This window comes from Lathyrus oleraceus, chromosome 5 (genome assembly GCF_024323335.1).
Source record: "Lathyrus oleraceus cultivar Zhongwan6 chromosome 5, CAAS_Psat_ZW6_1.0, whole genome shotgun sequence".
NCBI lineage: Eukaryota > Viridiplantae > Streptophyta > Magnoliopsida > Fabales > Fabaceae > Lathyrus > Lathyrus oleraceus.
In genome coordinates, this window is record NC_066583.1 from 13,791,349 (window position 1) to 13,814,313 (window position 22,965).

General features: G+C 36.5%; 1 non-coding gene across 1 annotated transcript; it reads left to right on the forward strand.

Annotated features, from left to right (window-relative positions):
• The first annotated feature begins 700 nt into the window (after positions 1 to 700).
• LOC127089638 (small nucleolar RNA R71) lies at positions 701 to 805 on the forward strand. Its single transcript, XR_007791207.1, has one exon. It is a non-coding gene; the product is annotated as a small nucleolar RNA R71 (small nucleolar RNA).
• The last annotated feature ends 22,160 nt before the right edge of the window (positions 806 to 22,965 follow it).

A 22,965-nucleotide genomic window follows, 5' to 3' on the forward strand; every position in this document is an offset into this window, starting at 1 on the left:
AAGCATCTTAGTATGAGTAACTATTTGGTCAACCTTGGTTCCTAACTGGGTAATCAGTTCATTAACATGAATGTTTTGGTTCATGAACTCTTTGTTTTGTTGGGTTTGAGCAGTGATAAAATTTTCCATAATTTTCTCAAGGTTCGGCTTTGGTGGCACATGTTGCATAGGTTGATTTGGTCTTGGGGCTTGGTAACCTGATTGTCTCAGAGGTGCATTATTTTGGATAGGATTATTGTTTTTATAGGAGAAGTTCGGGTGATTCCTCCATCCAGGGTTATAGGTATTCAAGTATGGGTTCCCTTGGGTGTAGTTCACTTGCTCAGAGTGGGTTTCGTTTAATAGACTGCATTCTGCAGATTGGTGTCCTTTGGTTCCACATTTCTCACTATCCGACGAAACTGCGACTGCAGTATTTGGGTTTATGCACATATGCTCGACCTTGAGGGCTAATGCGTCCATTTTAGCTTGCATCATGTCTATAGAGCTTAGTTCATGCACTCCTCCTTGGGCTTCCTTCTTCTCAACTGTCGCTCGTTCGACTCCCCATGATTGATGGTTTTGAGCCATATTTTCAATGAGGGCGCTAGCTTCAGGGTAAGGTTTGTTCATCAGAGCACCGCCTACGGCAGCGTCGATGGTCATCTTAGTGTTGTAATGAAGTCCATTATAGAAGGTTTGAATGATTAACCAATTTTCTAAGCCATGATATGGGCATGATCTTAACAACTCTTTATATCTCTCAAGCTTCGAACAACGATTCTCCTTGGTTCTGGGTAAATCTAGTTATATGGTTTCGAAGAACGGAGATCTTACTTGGGGGAAAGTATCTAGCAAGGAATACTCTTCTAAGGTTATCCCAAGTCGTAATGGAATTGTGTGGAAGGGAATCTAACCATGATAGGGCTTTATCTCTGAGGGAAAAAGGGAATAATCTTAAATGGATTGCGTCAGGAGAAGCTCCATTGGTTTTAAAAGTGTCTGCTAATTGGAGAAAGATTTTTAAATGTTGGTTTGGGTTCTCAGTAGTGAGACCTGCGAATTGTCTCTGTTGCACTAGTTGGAACAGGGAGGGTTTAAGTTCGAAATTATTAGCTGGGATGGTTGGGTTTACTATACTAGAACAAGGTTCTTCGTTGGATGGTTAAGCGAAATCCTTAAGAGGTCTTTGGTTTTAATCTTCGGCCATAGCTCTCCTAATTCTATGAATGAATAAATGTGCGCGAGCGTAACGTTCAGGTTCCGCAAGAGGGTATACTAAGCTTCCGGTGCTGCGAGTTCTTTGCATTGACCGGCGAGTAATAACTTAAGTTTAAACGATATAACAACGGGGTATGAAATTTGACGAAATTTTTCCCCGGCAACGGCGCCAAAAACTTGATGTGTGCTTTTCGCAAGTATATGAACGCGTCAGAGTAATATAAAAGATTGTCGAATCCACAGAGACCAAGTGTCAATCTATCGTTATCTATTGTTATGGTGTTTATCTTAGGTAATCAAAATAGGGGTTTTTAGAGTGTGCAATGAAAAGTAAAGTATTAAATAAAGTTCAATTAGTAAAGACAGGCTCGAATGTAATTCACATAATCAATTAATAATCCAAGTACTTGCAAATAGAACTACTTATGGGCAGTGTTTCCTACTTTGAAAAGAACCAATTTAACAGGAACTGTCACTTTCGCATATTCAGAACCGAGTTGTACTCCCTAATCAAACCCTCTTATTGTCACTTATAAAAAGGCGCGCATTGCGTTAGAGTAGTAAACCTATTTTTAAGAAATATAGTATCTTGACTAAGTTGAAAAGTATTTTAACCTGGATTTCTTAACCAAAAGAGGTTCTCACGAATCAGACTCTAAACTTATAAACGCGTCCGAAAATAGTTTTAAAAACACTTTTCTTCTTAAGTTAAAAACTCCTAATGAACTAAACAAAGCGCTTTCGCTGTTTTTGAAATAGTTAAAAACAATTAAGTTTAAAAAGACGTTGGACGGCTTTCGATCTTACCCAACGGAAATTAAGTGCGGGAAAACTTAAGTTGAAAGTTAAAATAGCCCTTAAGTGTTTCTATGAACAATTGTACGAATGATCGGTTTAATCACGATCCTTACATTCTAACCTTATAGATTTAGTTAGACATGGTAAAGTAAAGGTGCATTTAAATTTAAATAAAAGTAGTGCAAGTGCGAGAAAATAAATAAAAGTAGTGCGAGTGCGAGAAATAAATGAAAGTAAAGCGAGTGCGAGAAATAAATAAAAGTAAAGACAGTGCGGGAAAATAAATAAAGTAAAGTGGGTGCGAGAAATAAATAAAAGTAAAGCGAGTGAGGGAAATAAATAAAGTAAAGACAGTGCGGGAAAATAAAATAGATAAAGGCAAGCAATAAAAACCTGCTCCAATCGGAGGGTTGAATAAAATGCAAAGCGGAAATGAAAATGGCGGCAGGATTAACTTCCTTCCAAAGTGCTCCAAACTCGATTACAGACTCGATCACAAAACTTGATTACACAACTGTGGTAACACCCCAATGCGAAGCGATTACCACTTTAAAATACTTAATATATGCCTAAGTGAAACTAATTTTGCTCTGAGTTTGCCTTTGCTCTAAGTTTGGATGCTTAAACAAATGAATTCGAGTCTCTATTTATAGGCAAGTAAAATAATGGAAATGACAAGGATGCCCTTCAGTTTGAATTTGGGAGGGAAAACTTTTCCTCTTGTGGCGCCCGCCACAAGTCCATGGCGCCCGCCACAAGTCCATGGCGCCCGCCACAAGGCTAATCTGTGGCGCCTTAGTGGAAGTAGTGGCGAACGTGGCAGTTGAGGGAAGTTGAGCTAGGACACGTCATGGCAGGGTCTATGGCGCCAGCCACAAGTGCAAAATGCCGAATTTTAGGGGTTTTAACTCGTTTTCACTCCTTTTCTCGATCGAGGCTCCGATTAAAGTAAAAACCTGAAAACAAAGAGAAACATAGTAATAACATAACAAAATGATAATAAAACAACTAAAATGCATGCGAAATCGGAGTCGAAAGTACGGTGAATTTCAGTGTCATCAATTAACACCAAAAATTCTATTGCCCGACCTCAAATAGTTGTGACTTCTACATAAGTCCAATTACGATTGCTTAACATAGAGCTAAAATTTTGACACAAAAGGCATAAGCATTCTAGTTAGTGAGATTGTAAGTCTCCCCTTTTTCATGGTATTGTGTGGAAACTTGGCCTTCTTTCCTTCCTATGGAAGATGTTTTGGTTCAAGGATCCATGCTTGTGATAAGTGGGTTGAGTGTTCTCCAAAGAATGTCTTGAAATGAAAAGCAAAACAAAACTAACCTCTAACTTACTAACTATTGACTTTTAATTTCAAGTTTTTATCTTAATGCAATTTATTTTTTAGCACTTTATTTCATTTGCCATTTTACATATTGTTCTAATTGTTTATGTTAATGCAATTTTCACTTTGTCCATTTTGGACCATATTGTGTGATATATCTTGTTTGTATATACTTTGTTTGTTTGTGTGGTCTTTGACCATTAATGTACATATTAACAACAAAAAAAACCTAAAAAACTTTTGAGTGGACTGTTGGCTTGATCTTGGACAAATGGACTTAGAATCTAGGCAACCTCCCTAAGCTAAAGGACTTGGCCAATGCCAATTTGTTGAAGAACCAAGTGCTTACAATTTGAACTTCATCTGATGCATCTTTGAAGACCTCTCTAGGATTCATCTGCAACATGATCATTGTGAAGCTGTTATTTTGAACCTGTGACTTGTGGAATTCATCTGTTACATGGGCTATTTCTGAAAAAGATCATTGAATGGATAAGCTTGGATGAGATCATCTTTATTTGATGCCTTTGCTCTTCAAGATAATATAGTTGTGAATTTGTGTGTTTCTTTATTCTAAAAGTCCAAGGGAAATCAGGGTTTCTATTGACATTTTTGTCTATTGGATTGCTACCCATTTGATCAGATCTTTTCAACTCTAAACTTTTAAATTTTGTGCATAGGGTAGTCTCTTCATCTTCTCCCCATTTCTTTAATTTCAAAATCTCTCCCTCCATTTTCAAAATCTTCTTTGTGTGAAATATTTTTTTTCTAAAACTTTGACCACTTTTGCAAAAAGATAGAAACTTTGGCCTTATGCCATTTCATTTTCAAACTCATTTTCTTAAATCAAACTTGTAAATAAACTTAATTATACTTGACTTAAACTTTCAAAAAGCCAAAAAGAACTAACTCATTCAACCCATTTTAGGCCATTGTGCCCTTTCAAACTTAAATTTTGTTAAAAGCAATGCACTCATTTTGAAATTTGTAGCACACACTACGAGGTTTTGATCCCTCATTTTTATGTTGGTACGTAGGCACAAGACCGCAGGTCTTGTCAAACACAAAAATATAATTAATGAATTATTTTCTTATCCCTCCATTCTATTTGTTTGTAAACATCATTTTGTACAAAATACATATGCACACAAAAAGGGCTCCCTAAGAGTACCTAGGACACTTTGGGTGCTAACACCTTCCCTCTATGTAACCAACCCCCTTACCTGTGATCTCTGATTTTTATATGTTTTTATTTGAAAACTTCTTACTATTTGGGTTTTGTTCGTACTTTTTCCCTTTTCCCTTGGAAACAATAAAAGCGCGGTGACGACTCTTGTTAATTGATCTCTAGCTTGTCAATAGCTTGATGATCATGAATTTCCGCTATAGAGGTGCGATTGAAATCTAAAGAAATGATGTTTATATAGTCTCTAAACACCTCTACAAAAGAGTGTAATTCATGAAAGGATGTCATGGTTCAAGAACTCTTTTTGGAAAACATTTGAATGAAAAATGCAAATTTTTCTGGCATTGGTACACTATTAATTGATTAACATATATAGGTTAATCAGTTAACACACTTTGTAACATACAAAAAAATTAAAATATCCATATGTTAATCGATTAACATCCTGGTGTTAACCGATTAATGTAACGCCCAAAAAATAATTATTTGTTATTTTTAATATTTACGTAATTATTGTGGTTAGTCGGAAATTAGTCGAAAGTCGTAGAAATTATTATAAGAAATAATAATATAATTGTGGTGTTATTTGAGTAAGTGGGCTTATCATTGTGTGCTATTTAGTAAAATGAGAGGTGTTATATTAGGCCATTAGAGATTAGGATATTTAGTTAATTTAATAAAGAGAAAATAAAAGAAGGGATAGAAAAAAAAAGAAACAGTAGTGGAGAGAAGTTAGCAGAAGAGGAAATTGAGAACTGTGGTACGAACGAGAGGGAAGGAGAAGAAAACTTCCGGAATCCGATTCTTAGAGCAACCTTCGATCCAAAATAATAAGGTAAGGGGGTTTATCGTCGTTTAATGGGTATTATGGGTTAACATGTAATGGGTAGTGATAAACCGTCGAATTGACCCTAATTGGGATGATGAGTGCTGAAAAATTGTGATGAATAAACTATGTAAAAGCTGTAATTGAATCTGTAATTGGATGGGTAGTGATTTCCGAACGTATAGCTTTTTACGGAATCGGAATCGGAGGTCCGAAAGTCCTCCAACGGCGGAAAATGCGGAGAATTCTGCATTCTGCTTCGTGTTAGCGCAGGAACAGCTTTCTGTCTTGCGTTGACCGGTTAACCCAGGGTGTTAACCGGTTAACACTGTTGTGAGTTGTGAAAATTGTTGTTCTGCTTGCGTTAACCGGTTAACCCAGGGCGTTAACCGGTTAACACTGTTGAGTTTTGCTAGAAAGCGTGTTCTGTGTTGCGTTAACCGGTTAACCCAGGGCGTTAACCGGTTAACACTGTTGGAAAAGCGAAAAAAAATCGAATTGCTCAGAATTTAATGAAGTTCGTCGGGGTGAGTCGGGTAATATTATAGTTAATTTTGATGAGTAATTTTGTTGGGTTTATGTTATGAATGTCGATACAAGTATGACTGAGTTGTTAAGTTATTCCGTGTACGGAAAGTTGTTAAAGATACTGAGTTGTAAGCTTGGTGAGCCAAAGTTGATTATAAGTTGATTATGTTGAAAACATTGTTGTGTTGCTATTATTATTATGTTGTCGGAATTTTAAAGTCGTGTATGTCATGTAAATTCATATGCATTAAGTCGGAGCTTTGCTCACACCACGTTGGCCTGGATTGGCAAAGGTTGAAAGTTGAAGGCTTAAGCCTTGATGCCTCGTTAAATCGGCAAATTTTAAGTTGGGAGTTTTACTCCGAATGGTACCACATGCATGACGAGTCGAGTCTCATTAGAGTTGCATTTTTTGTTGTTTCATTGTATGGGTATTTAATTTAATTGAGAAGTGGTGTTTGTGTACGATTCTTAATTACTGTATTGTTTTCATATACTGGTTATGATTATTGTAACTCACCCCTTCTGTTGAATGTTGTCCTTATGTGACAACGTGCAGGTAATCCTGAGAAGTAGCCGGTTACCGTTAGTCGGGTCAGTGGTCAGTCGCTCTGATACGTAGCACTCGGGGGATTGTCGCGTGTCTGCTTTGTAGATCTTTTAATTGTTACTAAAATTTAAATTGTTTGAAGGATTATAGTTGTTTACTCTTTAAGTTAAGTCGTATTTATGTTGCGTAAAGATGATAAGAATTTTTTATGAATCCGCTGCGTAAGATTTTATGAAGTTGAATTATTGGAGTGAATGAGATTATTTTGTCGAATTAAGAAAAGTGTTACATATTGTTATGATTCCTTAAAGTGGGAATTGTTTAAAGTTGAACATGTAATATTCCATTTATAGAAAATTTTACGACTCTGATTTTGTTGTTATAACTCGTGGGTAGAAAATGGGGTGTTACATTAGTGGTATCAGAGCAGGTCGGTCTGTCCGGCCAGTTGTCGTGTCGTTACTGTCTAACAATCGGGTATTGTTACTAATCTAACTTTTAAGTTGTGTTGTAGTGATAAGTTGAAATGGCTGGAAGGAATGACGCTGCAATGGCTGCCGCAATGCAAGCGATGGCACAAGCTGTGCAGAACTTGCCAAATGCTGGTGGAGATGCGGGATCACGTAGCTTGGCGACTTTTCAAAGAGAGAATCCGCCGGTGTTTAAAGGGAAGCATGATCTAGATGCAGCCTTGGGATGGTTGAAAGAGATCGAGAGAATCTTCCGTGTTATGGATTGCACTCCAGCTCAGAAGGTTCGGTATGGTACTCACATGCTAGCAGTCGAAGTTGATGACTGGTGGCTAGAGACTCACGAGAGGTTGACCGTGGTAGGTGAAGTCATTACTTGGGATGTATTCCGTCGGGAATTCATGAGAAAGTATTATCCGGAAGATGTCCGTGGTAAGAAAGAAATTGAGTTCCTTGAGCTAAAGCAAGGAAACATGTCTGTCACTGATTATGCTGCAAAATTTGTGGAGTTGTCCAAATTTTATCCTCATTACACTGGTGCTGGTGCTGAATTTTCAAAGTGCATCAAGTTTGAAAACGGACTGCGCTCTGAAATTAAGAAGGCTGTTGGGTATCAGAAGATACACATTTTTACTGAATTGGTTGATAGCTGCAGGATATTTGAAGAAAACAATAATGCTCATTACAAGATTGTCAGTGACCGCAGGGGCAAGCAACATCAAAACCGTGGCAAGCCGTATGATGCTCCAGTGGGAAAAGGGAAACAAGGAGCTGCTCAGGCTCAGAGGACTAGTAGGGGAGGTGCTCCTGCTGGTATAGTTTGCTTCAAATGTGGTCAGGCTGGTCATAAGAGTAATGTATGCACTGCTGAAGTAAAGAGGTGTTTTCGCTGTGGTAAGACTGGCCATGCAATAGCTGATTGCAAGCACAAGGAAATGATTTGTTTTAATTGTGGCGAAGAAGGGCATATTGGAAGTCAGTGTCAGAAGCCAAAGAAATCTCAAACTGGAAAGGTGTTCGCATTGACCGGAACTCAAACCTCCAGTGAGGACAGACTTATCCGAGGTACATGTTTCATAAATGGTACTCCTTTAATTACTATTATTGATACCGGTGCTACACACTGTTTTATTTCTGCTAACTGTGCTCGAAGACTGGGTTTAAAATTGTCCGCTTTGGATGGTGAATTGATTGTTGAGACCCCAGCTAAGGGATCAATAACTACTTCTTTGGTATGTTTAAAATGTCCTTTGTCGATCTTCGATAAAGATTTCTATGTTGATTTAGTATGTTTGCCGTTGGATGGCATGGATGTAATTCTTGGTATGAATTGGTTAGAGTATAATTATGTTCATATAAATTGTCATCATAAGTCGGTGAGGTTTTCCACTCCTGAAGAGGAAGGAGTTGACTTATTACCTTTCCGAGAATTGCGAAAATTGATGAAAGAGGGAGCTCAGATGTTTTCTTTGATGGCGACGTTGTCGGTTGAGAGTAAAGCTAAGATTGAGGAACTGTTAGTGGTGAAAGAATTCCCTGAAGTTTTTCCTGATGAAATTCCTAGTGTGCCGCCAGAGAGGGAAGTTAAATTTACTATTGAACTGGTACCTGGTACTAGGCCTGTTTCGATGGCACCGTATAGAATGTCGGCATCTGAATTGTATGAATTAAAGAAGCAATTGGAAGACTTACTTGAGAAGAAGTTTATAAGACCAAGTGTGTCACCGTGGGGAGCTCCAGTGTTGCTAGTAAAGAAGAAAGATGGTAGTATGAGGCTTTGTATTGATTATAGACAATTGAATAAAGTAACGATCAAGAATAAGTATCCACTACCGAGAATAGATGATTTGATGGATCAATTAGTGGGTGCCTGTGTGTTCAGTAAAATTGATTTGAGATCGGGCTATCATCAGATCAAAGTGAAAGATGAAGACATCCAGAAGACAGCGTTCAGAACTCGGTATGGACATTATGAGTATTCTGTGATGCCTTTCGGTGTGACTAATGCGCCGGGAGTATTTATGGAATACATGAATCGTATTTTCCATACTTATCTGGACCATTTTGTGGTAGTATTTATTGATGATATTTTGATTTACTCTAAGTCCGAAGAAGAGCACAAGGAACATTTGAGATTAGTGTTGGATGTTTTGAAAGATAAGAAATTGTATGCGAAGCTGTCCAAGTGTGAGTTTTGGTTAAGAGAAGTCAGTTTTCTCGGCCATGTAATTTCAGGAAAAGGTATTGCTGTAGATCCTTCCAAGGTAGAAGCTGTATTGCAATGGGAGACTCCTAAGTCGGCTACCGAGATTAGAAGCTTTTTGGGATTAGCTGGATATTATAGAAGGTTTATTGAAGGATTTTCTAAGTTAGCATTTCCGTTAACTAAATTAACTTGTAAAGGTAAAGCTTTCGTGTGGGATGTTCAGTGCGAAGAGAGTTTTAATGAATTAAAAAGGAGATTGACGTCGGCGCCGGTTTTGACTTTGCCAAATCCGGAGGAACCGTTTATAATTTACTGTGATGCTTCATTGATGGGTTTAGGAGGTGTGCTCATGCAAAATAATAAAGTAATTGCTTATGCGTCGCGACAGTTAAGAATTCATGAAAAGAACTATCCTACGCATGATCTTGAACTTGCTGCTGTGGTGTTTGTGCTAAAAATCTGGAGGCATTACCTTTATGGTTCCAGATTTGAAGTTTTCAGCGATCATAAAAGTTTAAAGTATCTATTTGATCAGAAAGAGCTGAACATGAGACAACGTAGGTGGTTAGAATTGCTTAAGGATTATGATTTCGGTTTGAATTATCATCCAGGAAAAGCAAATGTTGTGGCCGATGCTTTAAGTAGAAAGACCTTGCATGTGTCAGCAATGATGATTAAGGAGTTGGAATTAATTGAGCAATTTCGTGATATGAGTTTGGTTTGCGAAGTAACCCCGCAGAGTGTAATGCTAGGAATGCTAAAGATTAATAATGATTTTATGGATAGTATCCGAGAGGCACAGAAATTGGATGTGAAATTAGTAGATATCCTTAATCGTTGTGGTCAATCAGAGAAGAGTGACTTTAAGATTGATGCGAGAGGTGTGTTGAAATTAGGGGAAAGAATTTGTATTCCTGATGACGCGATTTTGAAAAGAAGCATTCTAGAAGAGGGTCATAGAAGCAGTTTGAGTATTCATCCAGGAGCTACTAAAATGTATCAGGATTTAAAGAAAATATTTTGGTGGCCCGGAATGAAAGAAGATGTGGCTCGTTTTATGTATGCGTGCTTAACTTGTCAGAAGTCGAAGATTGAGCATCAGAAGCCTGCTGGGTTGATGCAACCGTTGGAAGTTCCAGAATGGAAATGGGATAGCATTTCTATGGACTTTGTAACGGGGCTGCCTGCTACTTTAAGAGGGCATGATTCGATTTGGGTGATCGTTGATAGGCTCACGAAGTCGGCTCACTTCATACCTATTAACATCACTTACCCAATTGCGAAGTTGGCAGAGATTTACATCCGAGTAATTATAAAGTTGCATGGTGTTCCTCTGTGTATTGTGTCGGACAGAGATCCGAGGTTTACATCGGGATTTTGGAAAAGTCTGCAAGATTCGCTGGGCTCTAAGTTGAGGTTGAGTTCGGCATATCATCCTCAAACTGATGGCCAAACTGAGAGAACTATTCAGTCATTGGAGGATTTACTGAGAGCTTGTGTTCTTGAACAAGGAGGTTCGTGGGACACTTATCTTCCATTGATCGAGTTCACATATAATAATAGTTACCATTCTAGTATCGGAATGGCGCCTTTTGAAGCATTATATGGTCGTAGATGTAGAACTCCGTTGTGTTGGCACGAATCTGGTGAGGGTGTAGTACTTGGACCAGAGTTAGTTCGAGAAACTACCGAGAAAGTGAAGTTTATCCGGGAGACGATGAAAGCTTCTCAGAGTAGGCAGAAGAGTTACCATGACAAGCGGAAGAAGGATTTAGAATTTCAAGCTGTTGACCATGTGTTTTTGAGAGTCACGCCTGTGACCGGTGTTGGGAGGGCTTTGAAGTCTAAAAAACTCACTCCTCGCTTCATTTGTCCGTATCAAATCTTAGAACGAGTTGGAAAAGTTGCTTATCGGATGGCATTACCACCTAATCTTTCGAATTTGCATGATGTATTCCATGTGTCGCAGCTTCGGAAGTATGTCTCAGATCCGTCTCATGTGGTTAGTATGGATGATGTGCAAGTGAGGGATAATTTAACAATGGAGACAAAGCCTGTACGAGTTGAAGATCGTGAAACAAAGACTCTTCGAGGAAAAGAGATTGTGTTGGTTAAAGTCGTTTGGTTGGGAGCTGCGGGCGAAAGCATGACATGGGAATTGGAGAGCAAGATGCGAGACTCCTATCCTGAGCTGTTTGAAGCAGGTAAATTTTCGAGGACGAAAATATTCTAAGTGGGGGAGAGTTGTAACGCCCAAAAAATAATTATTTGTTATTTTTAATATTTACGTAATTATTATGGTTAGTCGGAAATTAGTCGAAAGTCGTAGAAATTATTATAAGAAATAATAATATAATTGTGGTGTTATTTGAGTAAGTGGGCTTATCATTGTGTGCTATTTAGTAAAATGAGAGGTGTTATATTAGGCCATTAGAGATTAGGATATTTAGTTAATTTAATAAAGAGAAAATAAAAGAAGGGATAGAAAAAAAAAGAAACAGTAGTGGAGAGAAGTTAGCAGAAGAGGAAATTGAGAACTGTGGTACGAACGAGAGGGAAGGAGAAGAAAACTTCCGGAATCCGATTCTTAGAGCAACCTTCGATCCAAAATAATAAGGTAAGGGGGTTTATCGTCGTTTAATGGGTATTATGGGTTAACATGTAATGGGTAGTGATAAACCGTCGAATTGACCCTAATTGGGATGATGAGTGCTGAAAAATTGTGATGAATAAACTATGTAAAAGCTGTAATTGAATCTGTAATTGGATGGGTAGTGATTTCCGAACGTATAGCTTTTTACGGAATCGGAATCGGAGGTCCGAAAGTCCTCCAACGGCGGAAAATGCGGAGAATTCTGCATTCTGCTTCGTGTTAGCGCAGGAACAGCTTTCTGTCTTGCGTTAACCGGTTAACCCAGGGTGTTAACCGGTTAACACTGTTGTGAGTTGTGAAAATTGTTATTCTGCTTGCGTTAACCGGTTAACCCAGGGCGTTAACCGGTTAACACTGTTGAGTTTTGCTAGAAAGCGTGTTCTGTGTTGCGTTAACCGGTTAACCCAGGGCGTTAACCGGTTAACACTGTTGGAAAAGCGAAAAAAAATCGAATTGCTCAGAATTTAATGAAGTTCGTCGGGGTGAGTCGGGTAATATTATAGTTAATTTTGATGAGTAATTTTGTTGGGTTTATGTTATGAATGTCGATACAAGTATGACTGAGTTGTTAAGTTATTCCGTGTACGGAAAGTTGTTAAAGATACTGAGTTGTAAGCTTGGTGAGCCAAAGTTGATTATAAGTTGATTATGTTGAAAACATTGTTGTGTTGCTATTATTATTATGTTGTCGGAATTTTAAAGTCGTGTATGTCATGTAAATTCATATGCATTAAGTCGGAGCTTTGCTCACACCACGTTGGCCTGGATTGGCAAAAGTTGAAAGTTGAAGGCTTAAGCCTTGATGCCTCGTTAAATCGGCAAATTTTAAGTTGGGAGTTTTACTCCGAATGGTACCACATGCATGACGAGTCGAGTCTCATTAGAGTTGCATTTTTTGTTGTTTCATTGTATGGGTATTTAATTTAATTGAGAAGTGGTGTTTGTGTACGATTCTTAATTACTGTATTGTTTTCATATACTGGTTATGATTATTGTAACTCACCCCTTCTGTTGAATGTTGTCCTTATGTGACAACGTGCAGGTAATCCTGAGAAGTAGCCGGTTACCGTTAGTCGGGTCAGTGGTCAGTCGCTCTGATACGTAGCACTCGGGGGATTGTCGCGTGTCTGCTTTGTAGATCTTTTAATTGTTACTAAAATTTAAATTGTTTGAAGGATTATAGTTGTTTACTCTTTAAGTTAAGTCGTATTTATGTTGCGTAAAGATGATAAGAATTTTTTATGAATCCGCTGCGTAAGATTTTATGAAGTTGAATTATTGGAGTGAATGACATTATTTTGTCGAATTAAGAAAAGTGTTACATATTGTTATGATTCCTTAAAGTGGGAATTGTTTAAAGTTGAACATGTAATATTCCATTTATAGAAAATTTTACGACTCTGATTTTGTTGTTATAACTCGTGGGTAGAAAATGGGGTGTTACAATTAACACCTTGCAATGTTTCGAAAAATATTCAATTTTAACAAGTCTTAATCGATTAACATCCTAGTGTTAACTGATTAACATCAGCCCAAAATGCAAAAATTGATTTGTAATCAAATGAATAACTATGTTTTAATGTATCAAATCATTTTAATGTAGCATGACATGAGTGAATAATATTTTGAACACTTGTATACACAAGGAGAGATTGAGTGCTATATACCTTAAAATTTGAAGATCAATTCCTAACAAATTCTTCAAGACTTTGATAAAACTTGAAAACGTTATATTTTTGCAAAGAGTCTTGATCCATTCCTTTTTGCTAGTCTTGACTTGCTTGTAGAATGTCTTCATCAAAACATATTGAGAAGCATGCCTTCACATTCTCCCCCTTTTTGATGATGACAAACTTTTCTTGAAAATTAGCTTCAACCTTGTTTTTTTTAACACATAGACTCCCCCTTAATCAAAGATCCCCCTTGATCCATGATTGAGAGTTTTTAAATTATTTTTTTCTAGATGCATTTTTGTGTTAGAGAAAAGCATGCATATAATACACAAATAATTCTTCTCCCCCTTTGTCATTAATAAAAGGGATGGGAAAAGACGATAAAGTGAAAATTATATCCATACAACATAAATAGTATGCACAAAAACAAAATTGTTTTAACAAAACATAAAAACACAAACTTAGTCCGGAAAGGAAATTTAAGGACATAATGGAAATATAAAGACATACGAATACAAAATACAGTCCTAATCACTTTCCGCCATCTCCACATTGTCACCCTCCTCATCGCTTTCTTCCTCACAATCCCCTTGCTTTTGGTTCTTTAAAATGGTTCTCATGATGCGCTTAAGGGAGGCCATTTCAAACTTGTGTTCTCGATGGTTGTTATGCATAGTGGTTTCAACCGAGCAAAGATTGTTGTACAAAAAATCATTAGTATATCCACCTTCCAGAACCGGTGGAGGAGCATTAGCCACGACTTCATCCTTGTACCAATAAATACCATTTTGGTCAATGATGATACTGGTGTTCCTTAAAGAGGTACCATCATTAATCTCACAATCTCTAACTGATATAATGATCTTAGGTTCTCTCTTAAGAGCAAATCCATAAGATTCCAACAATTTAGAAGTTAATATAGCATAAGGTAATCCTCCACGAAGAGAGTGTTGATGTTGCATATGATGTAAAATTGTAAAACTCCAATTTACCTTCATCTTTTTCTTGATAGCAAAAATAGTTTGCAACTCAAGATCATTGATTTACGAGTGGTTAGAATTCTTTGGTAACAAGAGATAAGCAACAACATAATGGAGCATGCGATCACTTACCGAGAGATTTTTAGTGAACAAGAGAACCCTCGAAGAAGCTGAATTCTACCGGCTTAATATATCAGCTTAGCTGCCCCGAAAATTTTCGAAAAAATATTCCATCTTGTTGTATGTTTCCCAACATTTGAAACCGGTTGATATCCTTGTCGGAGAGATAAACCTGCAGCGAGCATCCCTACAGTTGTACCAAAAGATTCTAAATCCATACTTATCTCCATGTTTTTAACTTTAGAGGGAGGAGTGAGTATCCCTGCAGTGAGGTATATAATGAGAAATTGGATAAGTGGGTTTTAATGAGGGAAGAGGAATTTGTAAGGAGATGATTATGAGAGTTGAAGAGAGTTAAGAGTACCAATGCAAGAGTTGGAAAGTGATGGAGACTAGGTCAAATAATCACTTAAAACACAAGACCAAACATAAAAGACACAAAAATAAGATACAAAAAAATACAATAAAGTGGCTGAGTGTTACAGGGTTAATCGATTCACACCAGTGTGTTAATCGGTTAACACATTTGAAAAAGTTGAAAATACGCAAAAAAGAGACAGGTTAATCGGCTAACCTGTATATGTTAACTTATTAACACATACCAAAAAATAGTAACTTTGTATTTTCCAGCATGTAGTGGGGTATTTGTTACCTTTAGATTTATTGACTAAATCAAAAGTAAATCATACAATTCGAGTCGCCACCGCACTTCTATTTATCCAAAGGAAAGGTTAGAAAGCGAACAAAAACCGAGAAGTTTTATCAAATCAGAAACTAATAAAAATGTTAGAGATCTGGGTAAGGGGGTTGGTTATGCAATGGGAAGGTTTTAAGCACCCAAAACATCCTAGGTACTCCTAGGGAGCCCTTTTCACAATGGTTGTAAGGTAGGTTGGTATTTGTGAAAAATTATTTGTGCGAACATGATTGGGGGGATGAGAAGAATATACAAATTATTTACAATTTTTGTGTTTTAATGGATAAACCCACTGCCTACGTACCATCTTAAAAAAGATTAGGATCAAAACCTCGTAGTTCGGGGTAAAATTCTCAAAAGAAGTTGGTGAATTGATTGGTCCAAAAGCCTTAAGGTCTTTTGTTATCAAAGGGAGAAAACTCAACCTAAAACCACAAATCCACCATGTGAGGAGAGCTTCAACATGCTAGTGAGGGGGTTAACCCTATAATAAGCATGGAAGACTTATTGTCCATCACTAAGGATATAGGTGAGTATTATATCAACCTCAAGGATAACTCAAACCTAATAGCTAATGTTTATGAAAAGCTTTGGTAAAAGTGGCCCTTGAAACCACAAAAACAAATGAGTGAGTTGTATTTACCAATGAGAAGTATTTACAAAGTATGGTCAAAGTTGACTTAAGGATTCAATTCAAAATAAGTGTTATGAAAAGAAGTTTGGAAAATCAAAAGCATAATGCTTAGGTTTCTAATTTTTGAAAACAAATGTTAATGTTTGCACAAAAGTTTTGGCTTGGGTTAGAGTGGCGGAAAGAAGAAGAATGGCTAAGTCCTAAACATACAAAGATGAAGGAAGAGAAATAAAACCACAAATGGAGTTCCCTTCTTGAGATCATAGTAATGATCCAAGTAGCTCCCATCCTTTGGAATTACCAAGCATATAGCAAATACTCAAGCAATCAAGCACACAATCAAAACAAGCTCCTAGGAATCTTCCAATGGCTTTTGTATCTCTCACTTTAGATGCTCATGACAATGGTTCTCCTACTTGGGAAGTTTTGGAATCCCTAGCACAAGAACACACAAATCAAAAAGTTCCATAATGCAAACAAAGAATGGACAAGAGTGAGTTTAGAAATTAGGTCCTTTTAATGTTCATCTTCAAGCTTTAAGCATTCTAAAGGCATGAGTCCTAGTTGCTCTTTGACATTTTAAGCACTCTAAAGGCATGAGGCCTAGTTGCTCTTCAAACTCCATTAGCTTAGGTAAGGTCCTAAAATCTAAGTCCTTTGTCCATTTGCATTTGGTTCACAATAATCAAAACAAAACACAAGCACAATAGTATATACACAATTATGTGCTCAAGTGAGCAAAAGGCAAATTGCATTAACATAAACATGAGCTCAAGTGAGCAAAGGGGAAAAGCAAATGAATTATATGTACAAGAATATTAAATTTGCATTAAAGTAAATTGCAAGAATTAAATGACTTGAATTAAAAGTTAATGGTCAATAGTTAGTGTTAGTGTGCCATAAGGCAATTTAGCGTTATGTTAAGCAATCGTAAGTGGACTAATGTAGTAGTCACACTTATCTGAGGCCGGTCAATAAAAATATAGGCAACAAACACAAGTTAGAGACCTTGACTAGTGAGCCAAGCTCCTACAACTTGCCATGCCAAAAGAAAAGAAGAATGATCTTGTATTGACTTAGGTTTTTTGGTTAATCAAGAAGCAACCTATCCTTAATGCAAAGCCATTCACTTGATCTATGATCAAGATGAATTAGATTTGAATCAAGGAAGGTTAAGCCTCCCATATGTCAAGGCTAACCACTAATCTTTAACTCATTGATCAAAAAAGAAAAAGATGAAGAAGAAGATGAATAAGAATATACATGAATTGAACTTCAAATGAAATAAGCAAAGTACATTGACCAAAGATGAATGGAATCAAGGTCAAACAATAGTAAACAGAAGCAAAATGAAACTTAGAAGTCAAGAAACAAATAAAATATTTTTGGTATTTTTGAGAATTAAAATAATACTTGAATTAAAATAAACAATTGAAGGTCAAACTTCAAATCCATTTCAAATCAACTTTGAAAAGTCCAAATGGATCATCCTAAGTTCAACAAGGTCAAACAAAGTTTGACAAAAATATTCAGCATTTTTACAAACCAGAAACTATTTTTAAGCAATTAAAAATGAATAAAAAATAACCAAATTGAATTAAAATCTCAAATAGATCTCAAATCAATTAATAAATTGATGGGAATATTTTTCATAGATTCATCATCATTCAAAGAGGTTAAGAAAATACTTTTGTATTTTTTGAATATTGGAAACTATTTAAAATGAATTAAAAATAACCAGAAAAGAGAAAATTCACAAAAAATATCAAATGACAAAATAAAAAATATTAAAAATCATTTTTAGAAACTAGAAATTAAAAGGGAAATAATGCAATTGGTCCCATATTTTTTGGAATTAAAATTAAAGAGTTATGATTTTTTGAAATAAACAAAATAAAAGTGAAAAATCAGAAATAACAAAAATCCAGGCGCGTTGGATCTGTTTCATTAAATGACCTGGCAGATCCAATGGTTCTCATGTGCGCGCGCACAATATGCCTTAGTCAACTGAGACACACATGGAATTAAAAAAAAAGTCATAACAATTGATGACCACGATTAGATCTGGAAAACATATCCAATGGCTCAGATTAAAACTGGCAAAGGGACGGTGGTGTACACCACCGTCTTCTCCGGCGAGATCAAAGATTCCGGTGAGATTTCCAGGTATGGAAAACTTAACCAAATGAAGCGATCCTCATATCATTGGAAAGCTGGGGTGATATACATCACCTCTGTACCATTGGTTTCTCCTCTAGACTCTCATAGAAAGAGAAATCAGAGAGAGAAAATCATGGTGTTCAATCTGAACTTCATGGATTTGTAGAATTAAGAACACAATTCAAATGCCTCTGATGAGAGGATTTCAGCCAAGCCAATAAACACAAGAAACAAGCAAGAATCAGTGAGTTTCGATTGAAAAAAGTTTGAGCATCAACCTTTGAAATGCAGATCTGTGAAGCACGATTCCTTTCAACTCTTGATTGTAGTGTGTTCTTGAGATGGAGATGAAGCAAGGCCAAGGAATTTTAAGTCCAATAATCAACCAATGAAGTTGGAAATTGGATTTGAAAAATGAAAGTGAAATTGCACAATTCCTTTAGAGTGAGGTTTGGATGGAGTTTTGCAGCATATCAGGCGCCTTAAGGTTGGTCTATGATGAAGGTATGCACCTCTATTTATAGCAAGGCAAGCTGCAAGGCATGGGAATTTTGTGTGCATGAGTGATGAGGGCCTCCATGCATGGGCCTGTACAGGCGCATGGAGGGCCCAAATCCACTTGGAAATGCAAGCTGGGATGTAACTGAACTGACATGGACGTGCATATGTGAATGATTTGGCTTGTGCATGAAGTTTGAACATGGTTTCCATAATTGCACCAAAATCTTCTCTTCTTCGAAAATGCATATTTCCAAAATGAAACATGGCCTTGTGGGTAATGGTTGGAAATGTATTAACATGAGGATCAATTGTCATGTTGAACAAAACTTCATTTGGAATTGGGAAATTAGTGAAAATTGGTCATAAAGTTCAAGGTGCAAAACATGTGCATGTGAAAATTTCCAAAATGGACCAACTTCAAGCCGTTCTGTTTCAATGATGCAAGCCTCAAATGACAAAACCTTCAACATCAAAGTTGTAGATCTTTCCAAGAAAATCAATTTGGACTTATATTTTGCATCATTTGGATTTTTATGAGAAAGTTATGGGCACTTGAAGTTGGACTCTTTCACATTTCAATGCCTTTGGCCCAAAGTGACCTATAATGTTTTGCATTATCACATGTATTTATTTTAGGATTATGAAAATTTGTTCAACAAAAAAAATGAAGTAGACATCTTAAAATTTCCAATTCATTTGATCCCACCTCAAAATCATGAAAAATGAGAGAGTTATGTCCTTAGGAAGTTGACCCAAAATTAGGGTTTCAGTCAAAATGACCTATAATGTTTTGAAATGGATTATGACTTTCCAAACTTCAAATAAATTTTTGATGAACATGAAATTTGTTCATATGGTTCTTAAGAACAATTTTTCTCTTTGGGTCATCTCCATTTGACAAACACATCAGAAGTTAGGTCTCATGGGATTTTAAAATAGTCAGATGAATTGACTGATCAACTTTTCAAGTCCATACCTCAAGCCTTGATGAATGAATGATTGAGGACACTCAAATAAGTTCATATATGCATTAAATGATGAATTAAAGAACTTCTCTTGATTGTATTTGATCATGGGTTGAGGTTGCTTCATGAGCAAGGCACAATTGATGAACAGATGAATTAGGGTTTCCTTGGGAATCAAGCCTCAAGCCCTTTGGCTTGCTTTGATCAAATTGACAAATTGATATACTTGGGATGCATATATGATGAATGAGAGCCTTGTGAACCATTGTCATTCTTGCTTCCCACTTCATCTGGCCATATCAATGGGCATAGGGACCTCCTAGGAGCCTCAGATCTTATGATTGCTCAAGCTACAAAGCAAAAGATGTTAGTGACATATTTTTGTGCTTTTGGTTAGTAAAAAAAAATAAGAAAAGCAATAATATACAATTCAAGCATGCTTGGTGGTCTCAAACCAACTCACACAAGTCCCAACCCTAGGGTAATGAGCCAAGATGTTATGATCCTTGAAGCCATGCAATATGCAATGATATGATGCCATGAGGGATCTTAGGGTCAAAATTAGGGTCTTACACAGCATACAATGAAATTTTTAAAAGGGCCACTTTGACATGTTATAATATACCATAATGCAACTTTGTATGTACCAAACATGTAATAAAAATACATAAAGCAACATGTAATATGATTTTTTTTAGAAAAAACATGAAAAACTCATATACTTAGAAATTTAATAAAGTTTTGAAAATAAATGTTAGAGAGTACCTTTGATTCACTATAGATTATAATGAATAAATATTTAAGAATTAAATGTCACCTTCATCTAAAATGCCAAGCTCCCGCCGAATTTTGTAAAAAGGTTTCTTTGCGAGAGGTTTGGTGAAGATGTCCCCTAATTGGTTATGAGTATCTATGAAATAAACTTTGACATCACCTTTAAGCATATTATCACGTAGAAAATGATGCCTAATATCAATGTGTTTGGTTCTTCAGTGCATGATCAGATTTTTAGTAATGTTAATCGCACTTGTGTTGTCACAACATAGAGGGGTGCATCCAAGATCGAGTCTGTAGTCCCAAAATTTTTGTTTAAGCCAAGGTATTTGTGAACAACAACTACCTGTTGTTATGTATTTCGCTTCGGCCGCACTAAGAGCAACGCAAGCTTGTTTCTTACAAGCCCAAGATACTAATGCATTTCCAAGTGTGACACGTACCGCTTGTGCTTTTTCTATATGTTTTACATCCTATATTGTCCACGTCAAAATAACCAATTAAATTGCAAATACTACCTTTAGGATACCTTAGGCTGACATTCGTTGTTCCCTTGAGATACTTCATAATCCTTTTGACTACGGTGAGATGAGATTCTTTTGGCTTTGCTTGAAAGCACGCACAAATACAAACACTAAACATTATGTCAGGAAGGCTTGTTGTTAAATATAATAATGAACCAATCATACCTTAATATTTTTTAATATCAATTGAGATACCCGATTCATCTTGATCAACATAAGTTCCGGATCCCATTGGAGTAGACATTGCTTTGCAGTTATCCATGTCGAATCTTTTCAATAATTCTTTGCAATACTTGGATTGATTGATAAAGATGTCATCCTTTAGTTGCTTAATTTGGAGACCGAGAAAATAGTTCATCTTACCCATCATGGACATTTAGAATTCTCCTTGCATCATCGATGAAAATTATTCACATAGTTCTTTGTTTGTTGAGCCGAATATGATGTCATCGACATAGACTTGAACTAATAAAGTGGTACCTTTAATTTTCTTAATGAACGGGGTCTTGTCAACTTTACCTTTTTCAATTACTTTTACACAAAGAAAGTTGCTAAGAGGATCCTACCATGCTCTTGGTGCTTGCTTTAAGCCATAAAGAGCTTTCCTCAACTTGAATACATGTGAAGGATTCTTGAAGTTTTTAAAACCCGGGGGTTGTTTAACATAGACTTCTTCATTGATATAGCCATTCAAGAATGCGCTCTTGATATCCATTTGGTATAACTGAAAATTTAATGAACATGCATAACCAAGTAATAAACTTATAACTTCTAACCTTGCAACCGGAGTGAATGTTTCTTCAAAATCAATGCCTTCCTCTTGATTATATGCTTGGGCCACCAACCTTGCCTTGTTTCGAACAATTATACCATTATCATCAAGCTTGTTCTTAAACACCCATCTTGTACCAATTATGTGTTTACCACTTGGCCTAGGAACAAGTTCCCAAACTTGATTCCTTTCAAATTGGTTTAACTCTTCTTTCATAGAAATTATCCATTAGTCGCCACCTAAAGCTTCATCAACTTTGAAGGGTTCAATTTATGAAACAAACGCCATGTTTAAGCATGCATCTTTGAGATTTGATCTTGTTGCAACACCTTGACTAATATCACAAATGACTTTATCAATAGGATGATCCCGATGAGTTCTCCATTCCTTAGGTAGATCATTATCATTTGTATTTTGTTGATCTTGCTCATCTTGATGTTTTGGTTGATTATCATTATTTGCACTTGAATTATCTTTTTGAGGAACTTCTATAATATCATCATCATCATCACACAAAACAATATCCTCCTTAGAGGGGTTAGTTTCATCAAAGGTAACATGCATAGATTCTTCAATTGTTAAAGTTCTTTTATTATATATTCTATAAGCTTTAGTAGTAAGAGAATATCCAAGAAATATACCTTCGTCGGATTTCTCCTCGAACTTACCTACGTTGTCTTTGTCGTTGTTGATGATAAAGCATTTGCATCCAAATATATGAAAGTAAGAGATGTTTGGTTTCCTTCCTTTGAAGAGTTCATAAGGGGTCTTTTTCAAGAAAGGTCTAATAATAATTCTATTACTTACATAGGATTTCGTGCTCACCGCATCCGCCCAAAAATACTTTGGAAGACTCGAGTCGCTAAGCATTGTTCTTGCAAGTTCCACAAGTGACCTATTATTTCTCCCCACCACTCCATTTTGTTGAGGAGTCCTTGGTGCTGAGAAATTATGAAATATTCCATGTTCTTCGCAAAACTCTTCGAAGGAGGCATTTTGGAATTCTTCACCATGGTCGCTTCTTATGGAGGCAATAGTTAGAGATTTCTCATTTTGAATTTGCTTTGCATATTTCTTGAACGCCTTGAATGCATCACTTTTCTACACTAAGAAGAATGTCTAAGTGTATCTAGAGAAATCATCAACAATAACTAAAGCATACATATTACCTCCTAAGCTTCTTGTTCTTGATGGGCCAAATAAGTCCATATGCAACAATCGTAGTGGCCTTGTAGTGGACACCACGTTCTTTGATATGAAAGTTGATTTGGTTTATTTTCCCTTTTTACATGCATCACATAATCTATCTTTGACAAACTTTATCTTATGCAATCCAATAACAAGATCATGCTTTATTAGTTTATTCAAATGTTCCATATGAATATGAGCGAATCATTTATCCCAAAGC